At 34.6% G+C, this 20,322-nt stretch overlaps 1 non-coding gene across 1 annotated transcript; it reads left to right on the plus strand.

Moving 5' to 3' along the window:
• The first annotated feature begins 2,649 nt into the window (after positions 1–2,649).
• Positions 2,650–2,756, plus strand: LOC141709467 (small nucleolar RNA R71). The gene has a single exon (XR_012570042.1). It is a non-coding gene; the product is annotated as a small nucleolar RNA R71 (small nucleolar RNA).
• Positions 2,757–20,322: the final 17,566 nt, after the last annotated feature.

Here is a 20,322-nt window from a genome sequence, read left to right on the forward strand (position 1 = left end):
ACGCATCTTTTGAGTACGACGCGCAGATTATTCAAACATTCATCATATGAGTGTCCAAAGACGGAGAAGTCATCCATGAACACTTCGACGTTATTTCCAATCATGTCAGAGAATATAGCCATTATACCTCTCTGAAAAGTGGCCGGGGCGCCACATAACCCAAACAAAACTCTGCGAAAAGTAAATGTGCCAAATGGACAAGTGAAGGTAGTCTTTTCCTGATCCTCTGGTGCAATACAAATCTGATTATACCCGGAATAACCATCCAGAAGACAAAAATACTCATGACCCGCCAATCTGTCAAGCATTTGATCAATAAATGGAAGGGGGAAGTGATCCTTCCTTGTGGCGTTGTTCAATTTTCTATAATCCATGCATACTCTCCATCCTGTAACTGTTCGAGTAGGGATGAGCTCATTCTTTTCATTTACGACCACAGTGATACCTCCCTTCTTAGGTACACATTGTACGGGGCTCACCCACGAGCTGTCAGAAATAGGATAAATGATGCCTGCATCTAGCCATTTCAGAATTTCTTTCTTCACCACCTCCTTCATGATGGGATTCAGTCTTCGCTGCTGTTCCACAGTTGGCTTACTACCTTCCTCTAGCAGAATTTTATGCATACAATATGAAGGACTTATCCCCTTGATGTCTGCTATGGTCCATCCTATAGCTGATTTGAATTCTCTCAAAATCATTAAGAGCTTGTCTTCCTCACTACCTGAAAGGTCAGATGAAATAATAACAGGTAACGTAGATGAATCACCTAAAAAAGCATACCTCAAGTGTTCAGGTAATGGTTTGAGCTCCAAGGTAGGTGCTTCCTCTATTGATGGTTTGAGCTTCCCTTCAACATTCTTAAGGTCAGAAGTACCAAGAGATTCAAATGGTATGTCCAGCTTTCGCTTCCATGGAGAAGCGTTCAGATATTGTAATTGCTCGTTGCTATCTTTATCATCGCTGTCAAAATCCCCCACTAAGGCCTTTTCCAATGCATCAGACATTAGCATGTGATCGAGTTCCGAAGTAACCGCAGTATCAATCACATCCACTTTTAAGCACTCCTCATCTTCTGTAGGGAATTTCATTGCCTTGAATACATTGAAGGTCACATCCTGATCTTGGACCCGCATAGTAAGTTCACCTTTTTGCACATTTATCAAGGTACGGCCAGTAGCCAAGAAAGGCCTTCCCAAGATTATGGGAATCTTCTTATCTTCCTCAAAATCCAGAATAACAAAATCTGCTGGAAAGAAGAGCTTATCCACCTTGACGAGCACATCCTCAACTATGCCCCTTGGGTAAGTAATGGAACGGTCAGCCAATTATAGCGACATGTATATGGGTTTTGGATCTGGCAGATCCAGCTTTTTAAAGATCGACAACGGCATCAGATTAATGCTTGCTCCCAAATCATAAAGGCACTTGTCAAAAGTTAGATTGCCAATGGTGCAAGGAATGGTGAAGCTTCCTAGATCTTTCAGTTTTGGTGGTAACTTTTGCTGCAGAACAGCGCTGCATTCTTCCGTGAGAGCAACGGTTTCAAGGTCATCCAGTTTCACCTTCCTTGCAAGAATAGTCTTCATAAACTTCGCATAACTAGGCATTTGTTCCAGAGCCTCAGCGAAAGGTATATTGATGTGAAGTTTCTTGAACACCTCCAGAAACTTCCCGAACTGTCTATCCAGCTTTTGTTGCTGCAATCTGTTAGGAAAAGGTGGTGGAGGATAGAGCTGTTTCTCCCCTGTATTAGCCTCAGGCAGAGTGTGTTCAACAGTAGTCTTCCTTGGTTCCGCCGCTTTCTCCTTTTGCTTAGATTCGTCACCTCTAATTTCAGCTTCTACTTCTTTTGCCTTTTCAGCATCAACTACTTTTCCAGACCTTAAGGTAATAGCCTTGACTTGCTCTTTAGCTTCCTTCCTGCCTGGTACTTCCGTGTCACTGGGAAGAGTGCCAGGTTGACGATTGAGCACTGCATTGACTAATTGACCGATTTGATTTTCCAAGGTCTTGATAGAAACTGCCTGACTCTTGCACAACAGCTTAAGTTCCTTAAAATTAGCACTAGTAGGTGCAGCTGCACTTCCCTGTTGAGGATATGATTGCCTTGTAGCATACTGTTGTGGTTGCTGGAATCCAGGTGGGTTAAACTATTTACTCACTCCTTGCTGATATGGTGGCTGAATATTATTCTGATTATTCCCCCAGCTGAAATTTGGATGATTTCTGATATTAGGATGATAGGTCGCTGGCACAGGCTGCTGTTGTCGCTGATAATTATTCACATACTGAACAGATTCATTGACAAGAGAACACTGATCCGTAGCATGAGAACCTGCACAAAGCTCACAAACTATAGCTATTTGATTAACTCCATATGTAGCCAGAGAATCAACCTTCATTGATAGCGCTTGGAGCTGGGCTGCAATAGCGGTGGCTGCATCAACTTCCAGAATACCTGCTACCTTGCCTGACGTCATCCTCTGAGTTGGGTTTTGATGCTCATTTGCAGCCATCGTCTCTATAAGATTATACGCCTCAGTATAGCTTTTAGCCCATAAGGCTCCTCCAGCTGCTGCATCGAGCATGGGCTGAGATTGGGCCCCCAAACCATTATAGAAACCAGTGATCACCATCCAATCCGGCATTCCATGATGTGGACATTTTCTCAACATTTCCTTGTAGCGTTCCCAAGCCTCGCACATAGATTCTGTAGGTTGCTGCGCAAACTGAGTAAGAGCACTCCTCATAGCAGCAGTCTTTGCCATTGGATAAAACTTCACCAGAAACTTTTGCGCAAGATCTTGCCACGTAGTGATGGACCCAGCTGGTTCAGAATGTAACCAGTCTTTAGCCTTATCCCTCAGTGAGAATGGGAAAAGCCTCAACTTGATAGCCTCATCAGTCACGCCATTATACTTAAAAGTGCTGCAGATCTCGACAAAATTCCTTATGTGCATGTTGGGGTCTTCAGTTGCCGCTCCTCCAAAAGAAACAGAATTCTGCACCATCTGAATAGTGCCCGGCTTGATTTCAAAGGTGTTAGCTTGAATAGCCGGATGAAGGATGCTTGACTGAATGTCATCAATTTTAGGCCGAGAAAAATCCATAAGAGCTGGATCAGCTTGAACAATACGATCTCCCATGTTTACTGGTTCTTTCTGCTCAGTTCCTGAATCCGAATCCTCAAAATCTAACTTCTCCAGAATATCAAGAACTTCGTCTGTCTCCTCAGCTGTATCTAAAGTCCTCTTGCGAGCACGAGAACGAGTTTGCATAAACGCTTGCTAAAGTACCTGAAACACAACCGAAAAGAGTAAGTAACTACTACGTCCTAATCACTGAGTCCTAATGACCAATGATGGTAAGTACATAAACTAAACAAATACGCCGAGTCCCCGGCAGCGGCGCCAAAAACTTGTTAGGGAGAAAACACGCACTAATATTCACGCAAGTATACGCGTTCGCAAGTAATATAGAATACTTTCTAGTTCATTCCCTCAGAGACTCAGACTAAATTATTGTCTAATTAAACTCACTCACCAATGTATGATTACTTCTCAATGTTAAGATAATAACACTTAAAATTGTTGATTAAATATTAACTATAATTAACTACTTAATTAACCACTTAACTAACACTTCAATTTATCAATAATAAAACACTCATGAGATCATAACTTCATAATTACTTCCTTCTATAGCCATTGTTATTACCTTTAGCATGTGACAGTGATGATATTAATCGAATAACACGAAACTGATAAAAGCCAACTTTCATTGTACTAATACCATTCTACCAAGCATCCACAATTAAGATAGAAGTTGAATAGTCATCAATTATGTTGAGTTCCTATATGTCTACAGAAATTGACAACACAACGATTTAAGCTCAAGTTATTCCTTTTGATTACATAGGGCAAATAAAACTGTTAGAGTTACCCACTAATCATGCACAACGTACATGAACCTATGCTAGCATGGCAAGTTCTAAATCTCAAGATCCACCGTCGCTTCACAAGAGATTAACACCCTATCTTATATGTTCGCGACGCACATAAGACGAATACGCACAACCAATACTAGATATCATGCAATCATCACACACTAAAGTATTAAACAATTAACTAAGAATTCCATAATAAATCCGTTACAACCCCATGATCACGATTAGCCCATAATAGAACTTATCGCCATCATGGGTTCATATGAAATCATGACAAACAAACACAAGAAAATAATAACTAAACTAATTATATTAAAACAGAGTACGTCACAAGAGTAAATAAGTCAAAGCAAGAAAACTTAGCATCCAACGTTACAACGAAACAAGAATCACAAGAAAATATGCTCCTCTTCGTTGCGGTGTGCTAAATCGGTCTTCTTCCTTATCTCCTTCACTTCTTGCGTAAAACACAATCTAAAACATAATCCCCTTAATACTCTCTGTGAAAACGTCTCAAATCTACCTATATAATAGTCCCATAAAACTCAGATTACATAGAAGTTGGAAGCCAAACAGAAGTAGAAGTCTAAAATAATTTATCTTTTTCCCCGACCCTGTGCGGCTGCTCAGCATAGCTGCGCGGGCGCGCAGGTTGCTGCGCGGCCGCTCAGCATTGCTGCGCGGGCGCGCAGGCCTCTACTGGAAAAAATCCAGGTTTGCTCCGTTTCTTCACCGTAATCTGCCCATTCCTTTCCTCTCGCAATGGTGACCACATGCCAAGGCTTATTCTTGATGATTCCTCCCCCGAAATGCAACTAATACCCTGAAATGCATAAACACTAGAAAAACGCATCAAATACACAAAATACTTGATTTCAAGATACCAATTTAAGCCATTTTAAGACGTTCTAAGTGGTATAAAATGCCACTTATCATCAAGCTTCTTTCTGAATGATGCCTTGATCTGTTTTCCTTTATGACAGGCATCACACAGTCCATCCTTTGAGAATTCCACTTGAGGAATGCCTCTTACCATATCTTTCCTGACTAGTTCATTTATAGTCTTAAAGTTAAGATGGGACAGCTTCTTGTGCCATAGCCAACTTTCATCTTGACTTGCCTTGCTAAAGAGACAAGTGATAGTTTGTATTTGATGAGTTGAAGTCAACTAAATACACATTTCCTTTTCTCACTCCAGTGAGAACCACTTTCTTGTTGGTCACAACACAGGCTTCAGAATTAAATGTTACTGAGTTGCCCTTATCACAAAGTTGGCTGATACTCAACAAATTGTGCTTGAGTCCATCCACTAGGGAAAATTCCTCAATGATGACATTATCCTTTGAAATCAAGCCATATCCCACAATATAACCCTTGTTGTCATCTCCAAAAGTGATACTTGGTCCAACTCTCTCCTTGAACTCAGTGAGCAGGTTAGAATCTCCAGTCATGTGCCTTGAGCACCCACTATCCAAATACTAGAGATTCTTTCTTTTTCCCTGCACACAACAAAATCAAATCAAGTTGATTTTGGTACCCAAGTTTCCTTGGGTCCTGTTTTGTTAGCCTTTTTCTTAGATTTCTTAGGCTTTTCCTCATTTGACTTAGGTATATGAGATTCATCCTTAGTTATTTGAGTAGAACCTTTGAAACGATTCATCGTTACGGGATTATCATGCACAGGTTGATTTATATGGAAGGGCATATTTTGTGCGAATATGTTATTCCAGTAAGGCATGCTAAATGGCATTTGAGGTATACTAAATGCAACATAGTAAGAATTTTGTGCAAATGGCATATTATCAAATTGTGCATTCAAATTATGTGCAGGCATAACATTCACAGGCATGATAGGCATGTTAGGAAAAGAAGGAGGTGCATACATGGGTGTAGGCATAGCAAGTTTGCAATTAACAGACAAATTATTAACACTACCACACTTTACACAGGTTTTTCTAGGTGCATATTTATCAGGTATGTAGTTGTTATGTTTGTTAATTCCTACTTTCCCAATTCTATTGTTTTTCCTTTTAGATCCTGCTTTAACCTCAATTTTCTCCAATCTGTCATTCAATTGCTTGATTGACAGATGGCCTACATTGATTCTCTTGTTCTTTTTCACTTCACTAATTTCTCCTGGAACAAAGTTCTTGGAAACTGATTCATATTTCTCATTTAACTTAGCCAGCTGGGATTTGCTAACTGGCTTTCTTTCACTCAACAGATGTGGTTCCTTGTCTTTCGACGGATAATTCTTTTGATCATTCGATGGATAACATTCATCATCCGTCAAATCCACATCCGTTGAAAGTCCTTCTTCCAAGTTGGAATTCAGTTTCTCCTTGCTCTTTTTCTAGGCTTCATCACAGAAGGATTCTATACCTTAAACTTAAATAATTTGAGCATGGACATCTCTGGATGATTTCCATGCCTTAATTACTTCATGTTCTCGTTCAAGCTGCTTTCTTAAAATCTCCTCTTTCTTTAAGGATTCAGTTAGTTCATCTTTAGCAATTTTGCATTCTATCTTCAGTTTCTCAAACTCAACAAATTGAGTTTCTAACAAATTGTTTCTATCACTTAAAAATAAATTGTTCTCGTTTAATTTTAGTATTTTCTTTAGTGAGAGATTTGAGTGTAACACGTAGATGATATAATTCAGTAGACATGTCATTTATAGCATCATTACTCTCAGCTTTGGATAAATGTGCTAGATTAGTGGTGATTACCTGATTACTTGAAGAACTAACTTCTGATTCATCTGATTTGGCCATCAGGGCTAGATTGACATAGCTTGTATCCTCATCTTCATCCAATCCATCAGCAGCCTAGTCATTTTCTTGAGTTAGAAATGCCCTTTCCTTTTGCTTGAGCAACTCAAAATACTTCCTTTTGTAATCCACATGCTCAAACTTCTTTCTATCAGAAGCATGCTTTCTGAATTCACTTGAAAAATGACCACTCAAGCCACACTTGAAACATTTAAATTTTGAATTGTCAACCATGTTTCATGCTCATTCATTTCTCAATCCAGCATCTTTGAATAACTTCAGTTTAACATGGAAATGGAAATGCTTCTTTGTTCTCTAAACCTTGTAAATAGGATGCCATATTCCATTTACATACAATCAACGCATGTGACTGTCAAGTCACTATTAACTGCTCTTTTGAATTTGTTCATCCATTGAAACTTAGTTAGATCATCCGTTGAACCTCTGTGGGATCATCCGTTGAAGCTTTAGTTGCTCATCCGTTGAAGCTTTAGTTGATCATCCGTTAAAGCCTTGTGGAACATCCGTTGAGACTATCTTCATAGCAGTTAACTCCATTTTATTTATACAAGATTACAAGGCATCTAATATGTACAATTGGCCAACCTATCTTGCATATCAATCTAATAGTCAACATGACTTAAAACATTCTACAACATCTAGTTTTCTAAGGAATTATAATATGCAGAAATGTGCTACTGAACTTATTAATACATAAGCTACCCTTTCAACAGATGTTAAAGTGATCATCCGTTGAAAGCTACAAAATCACTAAATTGAATCTACTAAGGTATTTTTTTAACTTATCATCAAGTGCACAAAATATTCCTAACATCATTGTTTCCTCCAAGTTTTTATTTTAGATTCAATATGTGTTTTTTCACACAAATCAGTAGTTGGAAAAGCTTTTACCAGATACTTTTCTAATTCAAGCACATATCCATTCCTGTATTGTCCGTTATCCTGCTTATAACCATCTGCAATTATCAGGTAAAATGCATCTATCAAAGCTTTTTATTCGGCTAGTGTCCATATCCTCTGATTCTTCTCTTTTGTGGTTGATAATGATGCCATGCTAATTTTCTGAAAAAATTAAAGTTTTAGCAAGAAAATTTAATAGAACAAAATCATTTTTTTAATTAATTAATAAATATTGAAGTACATCACAATTTCTACATCTATGCAAAATTAAAAAAACAAGCTAAACAACAACTAGTCTACTACAAATAAGTTGAAAGGTGTTACATTCAATAATATTTACCCCTGCCAAGGGGAAAGACCTCTATTTTGCCTCCACCCATTATACATTATTATACCCATTTGGTGTTACGACCGACATTTTGTGTAATATTATTTGTGGACTTGGGATAATATTAGAGCCGAATGCAAATATACTAAATGATTGTACGTTTGTGTGAATGAAAATTTCTACAATATAAATTTGCTTTATGTAGTATATGATTTTTCAAAGCAAAAGTTTATTTATTTCCCTTATTTTTGATTTATAAGGAATATTCTAAACCTTGGAGAAATTTTCTTTTAAAAGTTATTTTGTTCACAAATTTCAAAAGTGATTTTATAAAAGTTCTAAAAATCCAAGTTATTTTATGGTAAAATTTTTATAATTTTTGAACTTTATTTTATTTTATAAAAATAAATCTTTAAAAATTTTATTTGTTATAATTAGCAAATTACATGGAAGCCCTTGCATGCAAACCACTCTTCTATTCTCTTCAAGGACAAAGAAGACATTTCCAAACCCACTAACTCATAATTTATTAGCCAAATTACCTCCTTGACCTGGCATGCAAAATGGCCTAACTTTAGCTAGAGGGTTACTCTTGTCATTTCCCAAACCCACTCACATTTTAGTCAAATCAAAGACATAAAAACAAATCACAGAGTGATCACCACACCACTTTCACCCCACCACTTCACCCTCCCCTTCTCCTCCTCTCTCCCTCTCGGCTTTTTTCCCCCTCCCTCTCGGCCATTCCAAAACCGAGGCCCCCATTCCCTTCTTTTCTTCATTTCTTCACTCAAACAATCATCCTATAATCAAGTAATCTTACTCCCTACATGTTGTTCTTGTATATCTCAAGAGTTTAGAGTAGGAAACTTATGTGTTGACCTTGCATGGGGGTGTTTTTGTTAAACTCAAAGTGAATATCCTTGATTCTTGTGAATTCAAGGCTTTCACCATGAGTTATAGTATCATAGGGTTGAGAATGGCTAGACATGAGTGTGTTACACTTATGCAAATGTTGTTTTCACCCTAATCCATTCTGCCATGACTTGATAGGAGCCGAATGGATGGTGTTTTGGTTGCCTTGTTTCATTTTGTGTGTTTTTGTGATGATAACATGAAAATCTTAGTAAAATCTTGGTAAAAACCTTTGCATGCTAGGTGGTCATTTAGATATAATCCATGATAGGCTTGCATGTTGAATTATAATGACAATTTATTTGGAAATCATGTTGTTTTGGTTTGTAAGACTCGAAGTCATGCATGCATGTAGATCACTCTTGAATTTTTGGAAGTTCTTGATCATTCAGATTGATATTTTGTTTGTAAACCTTAATTTTAGTTAAGTTAAGATATTAATTAAGAATTTTACTCCTTAATATGTGATGTTATCTCGTTTATACTTATCAAGAAGGTTAAAGTTGTTGTCCTTGAAAACTTGATGACTTGTAATTTGTGTAATGTGATTACTTTTGTTTTGCTATGTTGCACCTTAGGTAAGGATGATCTCCACTAAGCCTATTTTGAGTGTAAGGGAGTTAGTTCAGTAGACCACCTTAGTTAAGTTTTGGTTTGGGTACTTTGGTTGTTGTTGGTTGGGTTTGTTAAGTAAGAACCTTGGAGAAAGGAGAGTATTAGTTTCTGCAGAAAATCAGTTTGGTACCCTGAGGTTTAGAGTGAGTTTTGACCATGTCATTGTTGTGCAATTTGAGGTCCAAACCACCAGAAGCTGGTACTAGGAGTATATGATAGGTTTTAGGTGTTTGTTGGAGGTTTGTAAGTCGTTTGGTTAGGTGCACGAGTGAAATCACAAAATCTGTCCAGCAGGGGACAGTTTTGTTACAACTTAGAAATAGGAAGTTTTGACCATGTCATGGGTAGGCCCTCATTAGGCCCTATTGAGCCTTAGTTAGAAGGTGTCAGAGGAGTTTTTACAGCCATAATACATAGGATTTGAGTCAGAATCATGTGTCACAAGTTAGTTCAAGTCAAGGCATTTTCTGCCCAGTAAAACAGGGGAACCATGGACTTTAAGCTAAGGCCCAAGGAGGCCCAAGCTAGGACCTTGAACCACATCAAGTTTGGGAGATGCCTTATGGTCAGAAGAGTATAGTGTAGAAGTTTTGGAGGTAAACTTGTAGTGTAAGAGTGTCTAATGCACTCAAGAAACCATAGATGTCATTCTGAAATTTACCTTAGTGAGCACTTTCACTTATCACATAGTTTTAGAGCACTTATGAGTGAGACCTAGGTTGATCACTATGGTTGCAAGATAGTATAAAGCCAGTAGAGTAAAAGGCCCAAGTGAGGGTCAATAGGTTCTGGATAGTTTAGTAAAGGCACATCGAGTTAGGAGACCAAATTTGGAGACTTTGTCTAGTTTAGCAATCAAGTGACTTAAGTTGTGGGTCGAGATCATCCAAGCCTAGTGTTGCAATATGGCGTGTGTGATATTATTTGGTATTAAAATATGATATGTGAGTATATGTGGATATGTGTACTATTGTATTTATAAGGTGATTATAAATTTCGTGCATATAGGCCTAAGTGCCACTTGTGTTTAATTTTGGGTTAAAAAAATAGGTTGAGTTGGTGAGAATATATTATAATGAGGTTATTATTAATTGTGTAGGATCTGGAGACGAGGGTAAACTTGCCATAAAGGTCGAGTAAAGCTTCCAGTTGCTCCTACCTCCAGACCAGTCTAGACTTTCTCAAGGCAAGTGATTCAACCTATTTTTCGTTTACACTGCAAATGTGTGATAATTAGTTCCTATATATATATGATGCGAGTATCCTGAGTTATCTTGTTATACTTGAACCAAGTGATTCTTAAATCCATCTTCGTATTATATAGAAATGCCATGAACCCTCAAGTACATATTGCAAGTAGATCAAAAGTCGTATCATGCTAGTACATCAAAGTAATTGGAATGCCATGATAAAATAAAGATAATACTTGATTGATCCTCTTGATTAACATGCTATTGATTCCTAAAATCTTGACATCTCACCCTGATGCTTGAACCCCAATAAAAACTTTATCTTGATACTAAAAACCAATTATTCTTTAAAAGTTGTTCTTAATTGATTGATAACCTTTTTCTTACCCTAAAGTTCGACAATCCTGATATACCTTAAGCTAAAGATAATTTGCTTCATACCTTAAGACCCCTAGTATACATGAAGCTTATCTTCTTGATGTTCTAGTACCTGTACCTTGTCGAAAAGCCTTGTTTAAAGCCTAGTTGGCATTACTCTTTCCTATTATCCAAAAACTCTACTAAATCTCCTTGTCAGAATCCTTGTAAATAATAACTGTACAAGTACCCCGATAGAATAAAGTCTAGTGAATCATGGCCCTAAGAGTTGGTGACATATTTCCAATATTTCAAAGTTGATCTATAATCCCTTAATAAAAAAAATGTTTATTGTTTAAGAGATTTTATTATAAATCGGCATCAGTTTTTGAAATGATTAAAATGTGGATTTTCAGTCCCAAAGGGGGATAAATGTTTTCTTTGAATAGTGGATCTGGACTGAGACGCAAGTCCTTTCCACACTGATATTGTAGGCTTAAAAGTTGCCTAGGGATTCCATTAATGTTTTAGAACCCAGCGAGGTTCGGGATTACTTCGCGGCTGATCACCGGCTGTAATCCGTAGCGTCATAAAATGTTTTTGATTAAGATATGATTTTGAAAATGTTTTGATTCAAGCAAATGATGCCATCACCCAAAATTTCATCTCTTGTTATTATTAGTTATATCTTCGCATTGTCATTCTTTAATATCTCGATTTATGTTTTGTACCGTATTGTTTAGCACTTGTTGAGCATTTGGCTCACTCCTTACTTTAACCCTGATATTACAGCTAGCAGCTATGGTTAGATTCAAGCAGACAACACGTAAGACTTGTGATGCCGATGCGTATGTTCGAGCTCAGGTAGAATAAGAGATAGTTTTGTGTGAGGACTCGATATTAAAATCAGTTGTAATAGATGGTAGTGTTGGGCTGTTCCAAACCCTAAACTATAAGATCTTGGATTCAGTTATATTTACCTTCTTTTAAATATTGTAATAGTTATATATTGTGTTTGTAAGTTGGGGGTGTGACATTTGGTGTCTCTTATCTGTCCATTGACTAGACGGTTCACAAGTATCGATTAAATTAGCATTCGTATCCACTGGTGTTTGATTAGCTTGAGTAGCATCAAATTCTACATCATAGGAGTCACCATTCATCTCTTTTCTAATTAAATTGTGTAAAAGGACACACACAGTTATTATACAACATTGAATCTTGTATGGATAAAACGAAGGACTCCTAAGTATGGACCAACGCAACTTAAGGACTCAAAATGCTCTCTCGGTAACATTGCGGGTCGCTGAATGTTTCATGCTAAAAAACTCTTCGGGACAAGTAGGTTGTCTCCCATACCGCCAAGTTTCTAGATGGTACCATTGTCTCCTATGCGGAGTCAAGAAACCATCAGCATTTGTATATCCCGCATCATAAAGATAATAATATCCTGGATAAAAATATGAATTGAAGTTAATTAATATTATATACAATAATAGGTTTATAATTACAATACTAAATAAAGTACTAATTTTACTAGAAAGAACACGTAATCCATTTCTTCGAGTTATGGCATCTCGAAGTACTCTGCCATCTGCAGCAGAGCCTTCCCAACCCGCTAAAACATAGGTGAACATCATGTCTTGCGTACATACTCCTAAAACATTAGTTGCAATCTCTCCTTTTCTACTTCTATATTTTACGTGCTCGGATGGAGGTACCCTGACTCCAATGTAAGTTCCATCAAGAGCTCCAAAACAGTTCTACAAAATATTTTTCTTATACAGTAAAGTGTGTAATTGTATAAATATGAAATGATTCTTTTTATTATTTAAAAAGAAAACTTTTACCTGAAATATTTCCACCTATAGTCATTACAAGACTCGGTAATAGATGTTGGCTTTTTTAGAAGACCTCCGTGCAACCATATAACACAATTTAGTACATTGTTAAATACTTGCTAACGGATTGGCATGACCTTCCATAAGTATGTTTAATAGATTTGTTCTTGTTATGACCAGCTAAAATATGAAGGAAGAAACACACTTGTTCTTCCACACTCATATTTCTCAAGTCTTTAAGACCATATTCCCGAAGCGACTCACATAAAACATCATACGTATGTCTGTTCATTCAGAGTAGCTCTTTAAGAGTCAAGTCCCCATCATTTATTGTATCATCTAAATAATCAGCCCCCCTTTTTCTCCGAATTAATCTCGAATCTATGTTAACTTGTGGGACGGTTTCTAATGTACTATACAACATAATATTTAAATGCATAACATGTATATACAATGATAAACTTATACTCAAATGGAGCAAGAATAGATGTAGTATCATCAAATCATCCATAGTAGTCATGGTTATTCTATAAAATTAAGAAATGTAAACACAATTATATATACACATATAGACACATATTAGCATAATATAAATAGTTTAAAAATTAGAAGTTCTGCATACCAGACAATACAATTATCAACATTATTAAATAAAGCTAGTATCAACCATCAGGATATGCATGTTTTTGTATTTCAACTAGCTAAGAACACAGCTGGTACCTAACAATTAGGGTAAAAAATCATTAAATGGAACATAATTGTAGGTGAACATGTCAAAATTAAGAAAATAATGGATCAATTCTTACCTAATATCGGTATTTTGTTGATGTTGGCAAATGATAGTGGTGTAAGATATGAGATGAAGCATATAAAAATACACGAAACTTTGTTACATATTGACGGAGTGTTTGCAAAATAACAGGGAGTGGGTATGGGTAATTTTGGAAAATAAAATTAGTCCTCCTTAATACCTGCTTAGTGGCGGTATTATTTTATACTGAGTAACAACTTATTTCCTTATCATTTTATTATCCCCGGATTATAGTCCTATGACTCAATTTTAAAAACAAACTGGAAATATTTTTTTTAAAGTACTATTATCCTATCCTGAGTGTAATCTCGTTAAAAAAACGTGACCTTAGATTAGTCTAATCTAATGGCCCCCTACAGGCAGCACACAGAATTAAACAACACCCTCAAACACAGAATCTCGGCTTCCCCCCTGTTTTTAATTTGATTTTTCCCGTCAAATGGTAAGTATTTTTTAAAATCCGACTTTGCTGTATTTTTTTTCATCTCCCAACGATCGATTTGCATATCATATGTGTTATATTTCGACGTGATTTAGAATTTTTTTATTTTTATTTTTAATTTTTATTATAAAAATATTTCTAGTAGAATAACACTATATATATAATTATTTAGGGGCCTATAAAATGATTTTCGACTAAGATCCCACGAATTTTAGGGCCGATCATGTTTGTTAATATGAATGGATGATGACGTTAACCTTATAACTCCTTTAAACCCTTACTGATAACCGAAAAAATTTGTGATAATAAAATTCGAGTTTGTTTAGTACCGAATTTCATTGGTGGTTTTGAATTTTTTGATGGTTGAGATTTGAGATCAAAAGGATGGTGGTGGTCTCTCAAACTCTCAAGTTTTAGCATCCTTCAATGTGCTTACATGTTTCGTATCTATAAGAGATCATGTCTCACTTAATTTTTACAGAATAACTAACCCTTATGGGCTAGGGTTTTGTGGATAAACCCAAGGCCCATAACACCAAATAGTTTGACATGATTAGAAACCTAACTAGGAGATCCTATATGATGAAGCCTTCCCAAGTGACCCTATAGATGATGACTTCGATAAGAATAACCGCAAGAATATTGGGCAAGGTCTCCTAATCAAAGAACTAGAGACATGGTCATCACGAGCCATCAATGAGGAAAACCCACTGAAATATAGGATCGAAGATCGTAGATCATTATCAGATAACCTTTGAGTGGACGTCAACATTAGCTGATAATAACCCAAGACTCCGCGAAGGGACAACCCATTAGAATTAAAATTCAGGCTTTCAATATATAAGTTGGCGATTCCCCGAAAGGGTACACACCGGAATATGAATATACAGATCGTAGGACTTGATCTTTCGCATATCTGATTCAAACTCTAGCTGTATCTCACTCGAACTGATGGGAATAGAGGAGTACATATTGTGAATAGTCACGGGAATCAAGATCCTATTAGGTTTTTTTATATAGTAGCCCAATTAAACCTCATTAATCATAATTAGACTCTTATTGGGTATTACACATTACAAAACCCATACCGAATAAGATATTTTGGACCTTTTATTTTAGACCACTTAATTAGTTCAAATATAGAATAAATATTAAATATAATTGTCTTTAATTTGTAAGTCCATATATTATGAATATTATAAAATATTCTAACATTATCCACTAAGCAAACCTATATCTTCTTTGTTAACATCAACTTCAATTTCTTGAACATGTTTCCTATACACATTCATCAACGCATGTTCACAAAAATTGACTTGTCAAATCGCTCAACCCTACAAGACCAAACCCATATTTCTATCGTATTCATCACAATTCACTTTATTTTGCAAATTTGACATGGTTCACATCTTTGTACAACTGTTTAAAAAAAAAAGGTAACTGCCAACTGGATTACAAAATTATGTTCATAAAAAAATTGTTATAGAGTGTTGCGACAAATAAAAGAAGAAAAAGAAGAATAGGAAGCGATACCTGTTAAGAATCGGAAGAAAAATCATCGAGAGACTAAGCAGGATTTCAAAATATCAATAGATTTTTTTTTGAAATATCAATGGACTTGATAACACAGCTATTTGTATATAAGCCCAATAGGCAAGACTAACCCATAACAAATAAAGCTAAAGTATTAAGCACGTAATACATGGGCCTATTAACCATATGCCAGAAATGCATCCAATAGTTTTAGTAAATTTTTGTTGGCTGCATCTCCAATCCTACGAGTCCACTTGGCATGTCATAATATTTACTATATATTAAGCCAAAACACAACAAATGATTGCGCCTCCCTCTGCCCTAGTTCTCTCTCTGAGATGAGAGTCGACCTCCGTTTTTAGATCTAGGGTTCTAATCATCCTTTTTATTCTTCATCCCGAAGATCTACAATCCACTATCACTGTTTAATTTTTTTCACTCTTCCATCTTCTCTTTTATTTTATTATTTTCAAAAATTTCGAATAAACATCTTTTTGGGTGGGATCTAATCTTTTTTGGGTAAGATCTTGTTTGTACCTTGTTATCAAGGTTGTTCCAAATCTTTTTGGGTGTGAATATGTTTTGTTTAAAGTATTTATGTGTTTTGATATTGGTTTGGTTGGAAAGGATTCATGTGGTTTTTTGGGAGATCTGGATTTCTTGCATCGAAACTGAGACTGTGGTGCATACCACAAGAGCTCACTTTTCACAACAAAATATTATTCATAGTTTGAGGGCATATGTTCCTCCTATTTTAGTTGTTGTAACTAAAAAATCTGAATATTGGGCTATAGATGGCATTTATGTGAAGGTCAATTGTGATGTTGCTAGTTTTAGGGTTGGCGTAGGTTGGATTGCCGAGAAAGCCATTATGATACTTTTTATTTCAAAGAATTTTATTCAATTTATTAAGCAATCTGAAAACAAGATGGCTATTTGTTTAGTTCGTTTATTTATTTTCCAATCAGGTTTTATTATCAGTACGGAGGTTTGTTCCGACTGTCTTCTGATGTTTTAATGAATGCATTCTATTTTATTAGTCAAAAAAACCAAGATCACAAGATAAAATGTGTCATTTTAATAATAGTAAAATTATTTGTATACTCTTTTTTCAATAATCTTTACTATATATTAAACCATAATATAAGGGTAAAATGTGTCATTTTAGTAGTAGTAAAATTATCAGTATATCATTTTTTATCCAATAACTACAAAATATCACTAAAAAAATAATTTATAAAAATATTAGTTGTCGTTGAAAATCGAACTCAAGAATTAGAACTTGAATGCGAGACTTTCAACCACTTAACGCTAGACATTCATTTAAAATATAAATAAGGTTTATTATCAATATATGTAACTATCCCACATTCTTTTAATTTCTCGCTTACTCTTTTTATAATTTATTTAGTCATAAAATTCACCTACAAAATGCCTTAACATCATATTATTAGCAATTTTTTTTCCCAATTAAACCGTATTGGAGAACACCTTCTCAAAATTTAAGCAGATACACAAAATATTATAGAATATTTAAAATTATATCAATATCTTTTGTAATAGAGATGTATTTATTTACATAAAATATATAACGGCGCAAATATTATATCCTACTAAGTAAAAAATTGCATTGTCTATTATATTCAACAATGATATACAAGTTTTTTTAAAAAAATAGTGTGAATTAAGCTTGTTTGGGTTGAAAAATATTTTATAATAAACTAACCAGTATGAAATTTGAGTTTTTGTCTACATCTTAATTGTGCCTTAAATAAGTAGATAAATTCATATGCAACCAAATTAATATATATAGTCAAGTTAAAATTATATAATATATACAAAAAATTGGATCAAAATTGTTAGGTAATGAATACAACACATTGGGGGTGAATGTGTTTTGGATATTTTTAAGTTTTTTAAACTATTTTGGATATGGTGAACAAAACAGTTTAAGTTGTAAAGATATAGTGTTTAGACATAATTAATAAACATGCACATAAACACAGTATCTTCAAAACTCACTTAATTTTATATTAAAATCAAGTATGTCTAGATACAAATTTCTGGATTCTTTGTTGATAAAGAACTCAGCTTCTTTCTTGAGAGAGTTACTAGAAATTCTAGATCTGTTTTGTTACTTTAAAAAAAATGACTAGTGTTTACTTTATAGATTAGTAAACACAGGTTTTACACAGCATGTAATAGCATGTACTAAATCCTACTTTAAGTTATTTAAAGCTTTCCATTTCTGGCTTAGTTTATCTTTGCAAATCGTGCATGTTTGTGACTTTCCTTTGTTAGTTAATCTTGGCCTTTGATATTGTACTCTTTAAGCTATTTTTGTAGACTTTTCAAATCAGTGATTGATTTGTTTGTTGATTGATAATCTTGGATCTTTAACTGGTCTGCATTCTGTACTTGAGGTTTATATCGAGATCTCCAGTTTGAACTATTGAGAGCTGATATCTCGATAAGTATAATGGCTTATCGAGATCTCTTAGTTCTTTATAAGTGTTTTGACTTGTCGAGGCCTCCGAGTTCTCTATGAGTGAACTTGTCTTGTCGAGGTCTCCAAATTTCTACATGTAGAATTGACTTGTCGATATCTCTGAGATCTCTATAGGCATTTTGACTTGTCGATATCTCTGAGATCTCTAATGAGAAAATTGACTTGTCGATATCTCCAATCTTCATATTTTTATTTTAACTTGTCAATATGTCTGAGTTCTCTAATGCAAAAATGACTTGTCGATATCTCCAATTTTCATGTATTCATTTGGCTTGTCGATATCTTTGAGACTTCTCGATTAACTATTTTGGACTTCTCGATAAGTCATTCTGGAGTTCTCGAATGACTTCTCTATATGACTTGATTTGTGATTTTGTCACATCTATGTCCGAGAAGCACACACGAGCATGCATTTAATATTTTAATAATAAGTCATTTATATTTTATTTAAGATTTTAATTGTGTTACTTGTTATTGTTAATAATGAGTTGATGGAATTTAGTATCAAATGTGCAAAGTATTTAAATATTACGAAGTGTAAGCATTTAGTTGTTTGACGTTTATGTGGTTGCTTAATATTATCAGGAAAGTAATTATTATATTTTATTTCGTAAACATAGTTTTTTTTTTCTTTTCATTATTTAATTTATAGATAAAATCTGAGTTACTGAATTGTGAGTTATTTGTTAAAATAACTACTAGAGCAATTCTTGAGATTTTAAGTTGGATGAAAGGAAGAGAAAGTAAAGAATAGATGTGTAAAGTAGTTACTTTATAATATTAATAATAAAGAAACTAGACAAAAGGTTGCCATGAATGAGAAAGTAGATCACAGTACTTATGTTGGCATGTCCATTCACCCATAGTCTTGTTAATTAGTTATATTTAATAATAGTAAAATAATAAAAATAAAAAGATCATGAGTATAGTGTGAGCTAGTGACCAAGTTTAAGGTCACTTGACTCATTTGTGTATGATATGCACGGTTCACTAATTAATAGTATTTGATTAGAATGCATTTAAATAAGAAATAAAATTTATATAAAATTTTGTTATTAGAGGGGATTTTTGGAATAAAAAAATAATAATAAGAAAGTGAGATGGATTATTAAAATGTAAAACTTTGCACTCAAGAATTTATTCTAGATAGAATAAATTTTAATTTAAATTAAATTTAGAATTTTAGTTGAAATAATAATAATAATAATAATAATAATAGAATTTAAGATCAAGTATAATATTTAAATTAAATAGGGTGATTAGTTAGATCAATAACAAGATTAATATATTAAATAGACGATTGAGATGGTGAAATATTAGAATGTGAGATAGTAGAGAATGTATAATATGAATAATAAATATATTGGATTTAGTGTAATGACAAAATGGTTATATAATTTTCTTTATTTAAATAGTTGGAAGTATGGGTATAAAAAAAAGAAAAAAGAAAGAAAAAGAATTTACCCCATTTCAAGTCAACCACGTTGGGTGAATAAACATTTGTTTAGCTATGTTTGTAATATAACTTAATTGTTATTAACCAAGAGAAATACCACCAAGCAGCTAATGTAGAATTATTACTTAAAACCAAATGGGAGAGCTTGTTTCACAAAAACATAAAAATAAATATAAATTAATAAAGATAGACGTCCACATGGAGTACCCTGCAGATGGATTAGTGTCCAACTAAAAAAAAGGAAGAGACACATACCACAGTGCTATGGATGTAAAAACTTAGCACATTACTCATCTAAAAAAAGGAGATAGCAAAACTTTAAGAAAAGAGAAGAGAGTACCACTTGAGTGACAAGAAGCGAGACATGAAGCCAACAACAAATAAAGAATATATTACAAGAATTGATTCATCTCTTTCCTTTATAGCGGCCGTCTGGTGAATAAAGTACATCGATTATCGGGGTGATATCACAGACAAACTGAGTAAAATAATCACCATTTTAATAGTATAAGGTGAGTATAAATCGGAACCTTGTTCTAGTAAAATTATCTTTACAAGTTTATTTTAATTACTTTACCATGATAATATTATTTGAATATTTTTTTTTAATTACCTGTTGATGTTGGGACCTATTTATATTATGTGACTGTATACTTACTATGTTGTGATGGCTGTAAAGTAGTT

This window comes from Apium graveolens, chromosome 2 (assembly GCF_009905375.1).
Source record: "Apium graveolens cultivar Ventura chromosome 2, ASM990537v1, whole genome shotgun sequence".
Lineage (NCBI taxonomy): Eukaryota > Viridiplantae > Streptophyta > Magnoliopsida > Apiales > Apiaceae > Apium > Apium graveolens.